Source organism: Mus caroli, chromosome 13 (assembly GCF_900094665.2).
Source record: "Mus caroli chromosome 13, CAROLI_EIJ_v1.1, whole genome shotgun sequence".
Taxonomy (NCBI): domain Eukaryota; kingdom Metazoa; phylum Chordata; class Mammalia; order Rodentia; family Muridae; genus Mus; species Mus caroli.
This window is the reverse complement of record NC_034582.1, coordinates 58,347,073-58,359,693: the sequence shown is the minus strand read 5'-3', so window position 1 is coordinate 58,359,693 and position 12,621 is coordinate 58,347,073. Positions and strand designations below refer to the sequence as shown.

At 41.0% G+C, this 12,621-nt stretch overlaps 1 protein-coding gene across 13 annotated transcripts in view; it reads right to left on the bottom strand.

The window, feature by feature from the left end:
• Aopep (aminopeptidase O (putative)) overlaps positions 1-12,621 on the bottom strand; it is a 317,543-nt gene that overhangs the window by 275,596 nt on the left and 29,326 nt on the right. The window lies entirely within an intron of this gene.

Sequence of the window (12,621 nt, the reverse complement as noted above, 5' to 3'; positions counted from 1 at the left end):
ATTTCCCCATAAAAATACACAATATAACAGAATGGACACAATAACAAGATCCATCCTTCTGCTCCATCCAAAAAAAACATACTTTAACATCAAGAATAGTAATCACTTCAGGGTGAAAGCATAGAAAAATATATTCTTTTCTTTTTAATATATTTTTTATTAGATATTTTCTTTATTTACATTTCAAATGTTATCCCCTTCCCTAGTTTCCCCTCCCCAAACCCCCTATTCCTTTCCCCCTTCCCCTGTTCTCCAACCCACCCAGTCCTGCTTCCTGGCCCTGGCATTCCCCTATACTGGGGCATAGAATCTTCACAGGATCAAGGAACTCTCCTCCTATTGATGATCGACTAGGCTATCCTCTGCTACATAAGCAGCTAGAGCCATGAGGCCCATGTGCTTTCTTTGGTTGGTGGTTTAGTCCCAGGGATCTCTGGAGATATTGGTTAGTTCATATTGTTGTTCCTCCTATGGGGCTGCAAACCCCTTCAGCTCCTTGGGTACTTTCTCTAGCTCCTTCATTGGGAACCCTATGCTCCATCCAATGGATGGCTGTGAGCATCCACTTCTGTATTTGTCAGGCACTGTCAGAGCCTCTCAAGAGACAGCTATATCAGGCTCCTGTCAGCAAGCTCTAAGCAAATGACTGTGAGGAGCAAGCTGGTGTAGCCATTTTAATATCTGACAAAGTAGACCTCAAATCAAAACTAAGCTGAAGAGACAAAGAAGGGCACTACATACTTTAAAAACCAGGAGAACATTGCAATGTTTAATTTTTGTTTTTTGTTTTTTTAAACATAAGGTCTCTCTTTGTAGCCCTAGGTGTCCTGGAACTCAAGCTGTAGCCCAGGCTGTCCTCAAACATAAGAGATACACCTGCCTCTGCCTCCCAGGTGCTGGGATTAAAGGCGAGGGCCACTTCCCAGCTCAGCATTGCAATCCTTAACATCTGTGCACTAAACAAAAGGGCACAACATTCTTAAACAAAACACTATGACAGTTTACATCACACACTGGCCCTCACACACTGATAGTGGGATACTTCAAAACCACACTCTTACAAAAAGACAAATTATCTAGACTAGAGAAATGCTAGAGCTAAGTGATGTCATAAACCAATGGGAATTAACAGATATTTATAGAACATTTTACCCAACCATAAAAGAATAGACCTTCTTCTCTGTACCTCACAGAATTTTCTCCATAATTGACCACAGACACAGACACAAAGTCTCAACAGATACAAGAAAACTGAAATAAAACCCTTTATCTTATCTGATCATCACAAATCAAAGCTGGTTGTTAACAGAAACAACAGGAAGAGTACAAACTCATGAAAACTGAACAATTCACTATGGAATGAAAGATTGGTCAAGACAGAAATTGAGAAAGAAACTAGACTTTCTAGAATTGAATGAAAATATACATAACACACTAAACTTACAGGACACAAGGAAAGCAGTTTTAAGAGACAAGTTCATAGCTCTAAGTACCTACATAAAAACAAAAACAAAAACACCCCCAAAAATCTGAAGAAATCTCATACTATCAAAATAGCACACCTGCAAGCTCTAGTACAAAAAGAAGAAGTCACAGTAACAAAGGAGGAGAGATTGTAAGAAATAATCAAACTCAGGGCTGAAATCAATAACATAGAAACAAAACAACACACACACACATACACAAACAGTGAAATAGAGAAATTAACTAAAAACCAAATGAACAAAATTAGAAATGAAAGGGGGGGAACATAACAGACACTGAAGAAATTCAGAGAATCGTAGTTTTAAAATCCATATTCCACCAAATTGAAAAATCTAAATATATATATACTTTTTCTCAATAGGTACCACTCACCAAAGATAAAGCAAGATCAGATAAGCAATTTAAACAGAACTATAACCCCTAGTGAAATAAAAGCAGTCATTAAAAGACGCCCCCAAACAACAAAAATCCAGGGGCAGATAGTTTTAGCACAGAATTCTACCAGAATTTCCAATACAGGTTAATACTAGTACTCCTCAAATTATTATACAAAATTGAAACAGAAGAAATATTGTCCAGTTCATTTTATGAGGCCACAGTTACCCTATCACCCAAACTATATAAAGTTACCCAAAAAAGAAAGAATTATAGATGATTTTTATGAACGTAGATGCAAAATTCTCAATAAAATACTTGCAAACAGAATTCAAGGACACATCTTCTCAGAAATGTAGGGATGGTTCAACATAAGCAACTCAATAAATGAAATCCACCACATAAACAAACAAAAGGCAAAAACCACGGGATCATCTCATTAGATGCAGAAAAGGCCTTTGACAAAATCCAACCTTCCTTCATGATGAAATTCTTAGAGAGGTTAGGGACACAACAGACATGCCCTCAATTTGATAAAGGCAGTTTACAGCAAGCCCAAAGCCAACATCGACTTAAATGAAGAGAAGAAACTCAAGTGAATTCCACTTGAATTAGGAGCAAGACAAGGCTGTCCACTTTCTTCATACCTATTCAATACAGTACTTGAAATTCTAGCTAGAGCAATGAGACAATGGAAGGAAATCAAGGGGATATGAATTGGAAAGGAAGAAATCAAAGTATCTTTATTTGTAGATGATATGATAGTATACATAGGTGACTTTAAAAAAAAAAACTAACAGGGAACTCCTATAGTTGATAAACATTTTCACCAAGTAGCTGGACAAAATCAACTCACAAAAATTGGTATCCTTCCTATATACAAATGACAAAACAACTGTGAAAGAAACCACAGAAACAACACCCTTTACCATAGCCTCCAATAATATAAAGTATGTTGCGGTAACTGTAACTAAGCAAGCGAATGATCTGTATGATTAAAAACTTTAAGACACTGAAGAAAGACATTGAAGATATCAGAAAATGAAAAAGATCTCCCATGTTCATGGGTCAGTAGAATTCACATAGTAAAAGTGGCCATCCTACCAAAAGTGATCTACAGATTCAGTGCAATTTCCAATACAATTCTTCACAGAACTTGAAGGGACAATTTTCAGCTTCAAATGGAAACACAGAAAACAACAAGATAGCTAAACAATCCTGAATAGTAAAAGAACTTGGAGAGGTATCACCATCCCTGATTTCAAAGTGCACTACAGATTGTAAATTACACAAATTATATAATAAATAAGCATTGGTATTGGCACAAAAACAGACTCATTGATCAATGGAATTAAATTGAAGAACCAGATATAAATCTGAAAAAGTATGGACCTCATAGATTCATGTGTTTGAATACTTGGCCATAAGGAGTGGCATTATTAGGTGTGGCCTTATTGGAGGAGATGTGGCCTTGTTAGAGGAAGTGTGTCATTGTGGAGGTGGTGCTTTGAGGTATCCTATGCTCAAGCTCTGCCCAGTGTGGAATTCAAGTCTCCTTCTGGCTGCCTTCAGATCAAGATGTAGAACTCTTGGCTCCTTCTCTACATGTCTGCATGCATGCTGCCATGCATTCCACCATGATGATAATGATGGACTAAACTCTGAAACTGTAAGCCAGCTCTAATTAAATATTCGCCTTTGTAAGAGTTGCCTTGGCCTTGGTTTCTCCTCACAGCAATAAGATGCTAACTATGACATATGGGACACTTGATTTTTGATAAAGAATCCAGATATACCCACTGAAAAAGACAGCATCTTCAAAAATGGTGCTGGTGAAGCTGGATGGTTACATGTAGAAGATCTAAATAGATCCATACTTACCGCCCTACACAAAACTCAACTCCAAATGGACTAAGACCTCAACATAAAATCAGATACAGAAGAGAAAGTGGGAACAGCCTTACACTCATTGACAAAGGAGATGGCTTCTGAACAGAACAGCATTAGTGCAGACACTAAGATCAACAATGAATCCACAGGACCTCCTGAAACTGAGAAGCTTCTGCATGGAGAATGGACACTGCCATTCAGACGGAGCAACAGCCTACAGTGTGTGAAGTGATTTTTACCCACTACACACCTTACAGAGGACTAATATTAAAAGTATATAAAGAGGGCTGGAGAGATGGCTCAGGGGTTAAGAGCACTGACTGCTCTTCCAGAGGTCCTGAGTTCAATTCCCAGCAACCACATGGTGGCTCACAACCATCTGTAACGGGATCTGATGCCCGCTTCTGGTGTGTCTGAAGACAGCTACAGTGAACACTCTCTCCCAAGCCCCCAAAAAGGAAAAGAAAGGATGTAGAACTGTCAGCACCTCCAGCACCATGCTTGCCTGGCCTGATGGGATGATGCCATGCTTCCCACCTGATGATAACGGATAACCCTCTGAACCTGTAAGCCATCCTCAACTAAATGTTGTCCTTTAAATGTATGTATGTGTATATATCTAAACAGATCTAAATAGATGTCTCAAAAGAGGAAACTCAAATGGATGAGAAACACTTAAATGTTCAACATTCTAAGCCCAACAGGGAAATACAAATGAAAACCACTTTGAGATTCCATCTTATACCTGTCAAAATGTTTAAAATCAATAAAACAAGTGACAGCTCATGTTAGGGAGGATGTAAAACAAGAACTACTTTCCATTACTGTAGAAGCATAAACTTGTATAGCCACTGTGAAGATCAGTGTGGCAGTTCCTCAGAAAGGTGGATTCAATCTATCTCAAGACCCAGCTATACTATTCTTAGGTATGTACCCAAAGGCCACTCTATCCTACCACAGACATACTTGCTCATTCATGTTCATTGCTGCTTTATTCATAATAACCAGAAATTAGAAACAATTTAGATGCCCCTCAACAGAAGAATTGGATAAAGAAAATGTGGCACACTTATTCAATGGAGTATTTACTCAGTTATTATTCAAAAAGTGAAACCATGAAATTCACAGGTTAATGAAAAAACTAGAAAAAAAATCCTGAGTGAGTTATCCTAGACCCAGAAGACAGACATGGATGTTTTTGCCTATATGTGGATATTAGCCATTAACTCAATGATAGCTAAGCTACTATTCATAGAACCACAGACACCAGGTATAGAGGAAGAGATGGGGTGGGGGGGGGCAGACATCATTTAGAAAAGGAAATAACTAGATAGTTATAGATGTTGTGTTGGGACTCGAAGAGGAGGATCAAACAAGGAGTGGGAGGGAGAGAGGAACAAGGGCAGGAATAAGGCAAGAGACAGCTAAAATTAAGGGCCATTTGAGTACTAGGTAGTATGGAAAACAAATACAATAAAACTTCCTAAAATATATACATATATGAAGGAGATCTAAATGAAATTGGCAACTAATGGAGGAGACAGAACCTCAACTGGCCATCTCTTGTCATCAAATGAAGCTTCCAGTAACAGAATTAGGTTACACCTAATTGAGTTGTTGACCAAGGGGCTCCATGGCTACTGCCAAGACTATGGGTTGCTCTCTACAAACAGACAGCAAGGCCCCATTGCTGAACACAACATCCACACAACACACTGACCATGGAGAGGTCAAGCTGGCACCTACATAGGACCTATTGTCTTTGCTATGGGAAGATACTCTTCAGGCCACCAAAAGGGAAATGTAAACACCAACCTGGCCACAAACCCTTTAATCTACAATGCTGTCCTGGATGCAAAACATGCCAGGGCAGTGGTGGCACAAAGCTTGTGGGAATAACCAACCAATATCTGCTTTGACTTAAGGACTATTCAACAAAATGGAACCCATAGCCAGCATTGCTTGGGTGACCAAGAACCTGAGACTAGACAGCCCAGGGACCTAAGTCGAAATGAATACTGCAGTTATTTATTTATTTAAAAAGTAACAATAAAAAGGCTCCCAATAACATTCTGCTATTTATACTCATAGATCAATCCTTGCTCGGCCATTATTAGAGAAGCCTTCTCTTGCAGCAAGTGGGAACAAATGCAGAGACCCATAGAGATATTATACAGAGAGAGACCTTGAAACACTCAGCCCCAAACTGAATATGTCTGTAAATCCATCTCCTCAGGGCTCAGGAATTCTGTAGATGAGGAGGCAAGTGTGGAGGACACCGGGAAAATAAGGTCCTCTAAATCACATAATCAAAGCTCCTATGAACTAACCCATAGAGAATGAAGTAGCATACACAGGCCTGCATGGGTCTGTACCAGACACTCTGAGTGCATGTGTCGGTGTGTGTGTGTGTGTAATTCCTAAGTGTGCAAACAGAGTCTCTAATTCTTGTGCCTTCTCTTGGGCTCTTTTCCTTCTGTTAGTTTTATCCAATTTTAATGTGTTAGTTTTTTGTTTTATCTTATATTTTATCTATCCTTTAGAACCCTGTTTGTTTTCTTTTTTAAAATTTAATTTTATCTTTTTACTTACTCACTTTATATCTGGCTCACTGCGTGCCTCCCAGTCACCCTCCCACAACCCTTCCCTCTCTGAGTGGGTATCCCTGCCCAGGTATTTCCCAACCTGGCACTTCAAGTCTCTGTGAGGATAGGCACTGCCTCTCCAACTAGGGGCAGACAAGGCAACCCAGCTAGAAGAACATACCCCACATACAGGCAACAGCTTTTGGGATAACCCCAACTCCAGCTGTTCGGGACCCACATGATGACCAATTTGCACATCAGTTATATATGTGCAGGGAGGCCTAGGTCCAGTGTATGTTCTTTGGTTGGTGGTTCAGTCTCTGAGAGCCCCAAGGGTCCAGGTTAGTTGACTCTGTTGGTCTTCCTGTGGAGTTCCTATCCCCTTCAGAGTCCACAATCCTTCCTCCTATTCTTCCACAAGAATCCCCAAGCTCCATCCACTGTTTGGCTGTGGATGTCTGTATCTGTCAGAGTCAATTGCTGTGTGAATCCTCTCAGAGGACAACATGTTCCTGTCTGCAAGCATAGCAGAGTATCATTAATAGTGTTAGGGACTTGGTGCTTGCCCATGAGATGGGTCTCAAGTGGGGCCGGTTATTGGTTGGCCATTTCCTTAGTCTCTGCTCCCTTCCCCGTGCCTATAGACAGGATAAATTTGGGATTGAAAGTTTTGTGGGTGGGTTGGTGTCTCTATTGCTCCACTGGGGTTCCTGCCTGGCTACAGGAGGTGGCCTATTCAGGTTCCATAACCCCAATGTTGTGAGTCACAGCTAAGATCACCCCACTGATTCTTGGGCGATTCCCTTATCTAACCAGGTCGCCTGTTTGTGTTCTAATGAGAGACAGAAAAGGGAGTGGATCCAGATGGCAGGAGAGGTGGAATGGAACTGGGAGGAGTAGAGAAAAAGGAAACCGTAGTCAAGATATATTACATAATAAATACAACTATTTTTCAATAAAAGAAAAAATGTAAATAAAAGAAAAGAAAAGAAAAAGAGTCAGCAAATGTTCACCAGCTGAAAGATACTTTCTAGGCAGAATTCCTTAGATACATATAATTAGAGGAACATAGCCAAATGCTGTTAAATTCAATGAAATAATTTCATAGAAGTTATTATTCTAAGTCCAACCATACTGCTGTCTGGAGGCATCAAGTCAACACTCTGCAACTTCATTCACTCAGTAGTTTTAAAACGCATACAAGTTGCCCAGGTGTGATGATACATGCCTGTAATATCAATAACCAGGAAGCTGAAGCAGAAAGTTGACAAATTTAGACCTAGCATTTGTGAGGCTGTGAGTGGGGAGGGAGAAAATATGTCTACCTTCTAGGTTTAGTCCTGAATAATGAATAGTCACATCTGATATAATTTTTGCATTAGATTTAGCACCTGTGCTGGCTAGTTTTATATAACTTGGCACAAACCAGAATCATCTGAGAAGAGGAAACTTCAGCTGAGAAACTGCTTCCATATGATCAGACTGCAGGGAAGCCTGTAATGCATTTTCTTAATTAGTGATTAATAGGGGAGGGTTCAGCGCATTATGGATAGTGTTACCCTGGGCTGGTGGTCCTGAGTTCTGTTAGAAATCTAGCTGAGCAAGTCACGGAGAGCAAGCCAGTAAGCAGCACTCCTCTATGGCCTCTGAATCAGCTCCTGCCTCCAGGTTCCTGCACTGAGTTGCTGTCCTGACTTTTTTCAGTGATGAATAGTACTGTACAAGTGTAAGCCAAACAAACCTTTTCCTCCCTAAGTTGGTCATGGTGCTTTATCACAACAATAGTAGCCCTAACTAAGACACTGTGAGTGTGTGTACATGTATGTGAATATGTGCACATGCTTGTGCACAAACAAAAATCAGAAAAGGGCATCAGATCCCACAAAGCTGGAGTTACATGCCCATCTTCTTATGTGGCTCCTAGGGTGTGAACTATAATCTCTGTGATTGTGCAACAAATAGTCCTAACCACTGAGCCCTCTCTGCAGCTCTTGACATAATTTTTTATACAGAATGTCTCCACTCTCAGTGTTGGGGTTCCAGACATCATTTTGAGAGAATTAGAGGCCAGTGAAGATCTAAGGAGAGAGAACCGGACTTTATATTTATAGCAAGATGCAGAAATGGTAAAAGACTACATAGCAGAGGAGCACCAGGAGATGGGAGACAACACTAGGATCTCGTTAGGAATATCATCTGATCAATTTCCCATGTCTTTAAGTCAGGAGGAGCCTTGTGGGAATTCTTTCTACACCTGTGTGTGCAAGGTCTTAACTGAATCATCATTAGAGGATGGTGCAGATGCTGAGGTTGACACATTTCCACTTAGCAGTCCGGATACAATACTCTGTCCTATCCCAACACCTCTTTGTTATTGTTTGCATTTCTTTATACACATTTGCTGTGTGTCCCCTCTGACACTCTACCATGTTATTTAGAATGTGTGGATGAGGACTCATTTACTTCTCTAAGACTGGAAATGCTATTCAATCTGAGGACTTAGGAATTCTATTCATGTACAGCCAGCCTGAGGTAGGCAGCAAATTCACTTGACCCTATTGGGAAAGAACAAATTTCTTTTTCCACTGAGTTTGAGAGTCACCACCCTTTTGTGGCTTCAGGCTTTATGTCAGTCACTTGGCTTTCGTCTCCGTGTACTGGCTGACCAACTGTGGCAATTTCCTCTCATTCTATCTTCAGAGCACAGTCTTGGTTTTGCATTTGTCTGTTACTGTTCTCCTCTTATCAGCCTAACCTTCGACTCGTAGCATTTACACATTCCCCAAAGCAGCAGCAATGTGTGCTTGCATCAAGGTGAAGAAAGTAGTGAAGTGTAGGAAGTTGACACTTACAAGAAGAGGATGGCACCAGGTTTCAGTCTAAATTTCTTCTCCCCAAAGCAGGTTTTACCTTCTTGGTGATGGGCTGAGCAGCTAAAACTTACATGAAATCCTGATGCCTCACTAGCTAGAGAATCCAAGAATGCACAGCTGGAGAGTAAAACAGACTTCAGAAAATTGACACCCACAAAGCAGGAGCCTGTACTGCATGATGCCTAGTGGCTGGATTTGTGAGACAAAGTCTTGCTAGGTATCTGCCTGGCTTGAAATACTGTGTACACTAGTTAGCTGCTGGATCGCCTGCCTCTGCTTCCTAAGTGCTGATATTAAAACATGACCCACTATGCTGGGCTATTATATCAGAACTGTGCATGTTACAGGGCAATCTTATCAGCTCCACAAAGGTCAATGGGACTGAGCTAAACTGAGACTGCTGCCCACCGAAGAAAGCAGTTACAGGAGGTTTGGGTTTATCCAAGGTAACTGCTTGCTAGTTTACAGTATTAACATTCTCCAGAGAGCAACAGAATCCAGAGTCTTTACAAAGGATAGGTCACAGCCCCAAAGTACTCAACAGGTTAAAAAAAAAAAAACAGAAATATGAATACATTCAAAGAAAAAGCAATCAAGGGAACCAGCTGGTGCTGGCCAAACATCAACATTAACAAACAAGGATTAAAGTCACATTTAATTATAATTAAGGGAATAGATTCTGAGATAAAATAAACTAAGAGGAAAACTTGGAGAAACAGAAATTACTAGAGTTAAAAGAAATAGAAGGATGCTACCTCCTGCACTGCTTAGGTCTTAAGAGTCTTCACTGGGAACAGTGAGGGCACAAAGAAAGAACGCAGACACACACACAAAAAAGCTGGGGTCAGTGATCTGTGTGCTCTGATGGAGCCATGCCCACTAGCACAACAATCCATAACCTGGAACATAATGTCAGCACAGTGGGTAGGGGTTAGTCTGGTAGAAGGTCTCTGTAGATAAGCAGTCTCACAATGAAGAATCTGTCATTGCTAGCTTTTGCTTACACTGGTCAATCAAATGTAAAGATTCATACTTGTACCAGAGGAAGAAGGCAATGTGCCAACTTTAACCCTGACCCATACATATGGGGAAAGGCTTTGCCAATTTCCCATGGGTCTGAGGTCTTGGTCCTTGACATGTCTTTGTCCAAGTCAATAATATACATCCACTCAGTACCTCCTCTGCTCCCTACAAAAAGAAATGTTAGATCTGAAGAATCGTGCACATGAAATGATAATTCACTGGATTGTTGTTAACAGCTGCTTAGAGAATCAAAGGAAAGAGTAGGGAAAGATAACTAGGTAAACAGTTACACAATCTGAAAGACAGGAAAAATGTTGAAGGAATGAACACAGCAGTGCAGGTCCCTTTAGTTAGAAATCAAAGGTTAAACAGCAACAGGATTTGAATTTAAAAAGGGCCAGTAAAACAAAATGAGAGAACAAAACACTGTAAACAAAAGAACGGTTAAGCAGACGGCAACCAGCTCTGAGACTTGACTTCACCTACTACTTCCCAGTAAAAGGAACCAGGTTCCTCAGACAGACATATGCTTCTAGGACAGGGCAAGGAAACACAAGATGAGCCTAGAGGGTGTCAGTTTATTCCAAATGTAGTCAAAATGACAAACAAAGTTGGCCACCACAGCATCTTCCAGGGGAAGGAAGGAGGGAGGGACAGAAAGGGACAGGACCCAGCCTGCAGAGCTCCTAAAGGCTGGACCAAGGGGAGCAAGAAGTAGTGGTGGTGATCCTGGGTTAGAACTGAGAGAGCAAGATTGCCACCTATGAGTCTCTTCTCATATAAACCCAAGGCTGACTGGCTGGATGAACAGAACCTGGCAAACACTAGGGAATAGAAAAGTAAAACTGGTGTTCTTGATAGAGAAACCCAAAAGTCTTCACACTGCCAAGTTCAACATCACCAGTGCTAAGGTATCAGGCATCACCTCACACCCTGACAGGATGCAGTGAGAAGGGCACTTTGTGTTAGATGGCAGACTCTCAGGCTGTCTTCCTTCCTCTCAGAAACCAGGCCACACCCACTGTAGCCTCTCTCCCATCTCTAGTAGTTTTTTTCCTCCCACATTCAACTGTGAACAAGCCCAGGTAGACTCCCCATACCTTGCTATTGCAGGATAAACTTACACTCTTACCCAGTACCTGCCTTAGCATGTAGGCTAAGCCAGGCTGAATTATGTGCTATAAAACTTCCAGCCACTCTCTGGAACATGTAAAAGTCTAAAACCCCCTTCTTCATGGGGAAAAGCAGAGGGTCCTTCCTTCCCTTCAAGTGCTGTCATGTTTTAACACAGTGACAGTCTCTCCTGATGGAGCGCCTCTCCAAGTTTGAAGAAAATTTCTGTCTCTCTTTAACACCATGCTCTGCTCTCTGTTTTATCTCCTCCCCACTGCTCTCCTAGCTCCAGACTTAATCCAGGGGCCTTTCTTGCTGTGGGTCTCCTTACCTAAAGAAGCCCATTCTGAAGGGTAACCTCCTATCAGCTCCTTTCTCAGACCTGCAGATCAACCAAATCCATCCTTCCCTGAGCATGAGAAACTAACACGTATGTTCACAATGGCAGACATCCTAAAGACATCTGGCCAGTACTGGAGAGCATCAGGACTCTGAATTGCATGGGTGAGACAGTTACAGAATGGAGGTGTCTGATGTAAAGTGTGCTAGGACAGACAATAATAAAAGGATATTAATGGAAATACTATAGTTAAAAGCTTATACGAAGACATCTTTTTAAATTTAACAAGTATATATTTCACAAGAAAACACAGTGGAAGCTGGTGATGACTATGTGGTAATTCCCTTCACTATCTGTGCAACTTTTTGGTAAACCTACACCTTTTTCAGAAGTAACCATTTATCTCTAAAATTGTGGCCATTTGTGCTGGCACATGCCAGTAGGCAGGGCACTGAACAGGGTAAGGCAGGAGATAGGAGCTCAGGGCCAGCCTTCCACAACAGGGAGGCCTTGTCTCAAAAAGAGTAAAATCTTCCAAATAAGGTGAAACATAAACTTAAAGATCAAAGAATCTAATAAGGGCAAGCATAATAAATCGAAAGGAAGCCAATCAAACTACAACATTGTCAAACTGGGAAAAAGAAAAAGAAAAAAAAATCTTATAAGTAGCAAGAACAAAATAATACAGTCCACACACGGAGCCTGATACATTCCATACTGACTTCTCATACACAAGGCGCCCTCAGAAAATGGGGCTAGTCTAGCTTTGAAGTGCTAAATGGAGAGGCAAGCTCCCTCAAGTATATCTGTGCTAAACCTTATACTGCCAACTATTGTGCCCTCCTCCTATAATTGTCAAGATGGCAGCCTAGTCTTGATGATCATCAAGACTGTGTATAGGTAGAGTATAATTTAATATTTACTTTACTCAAAATAG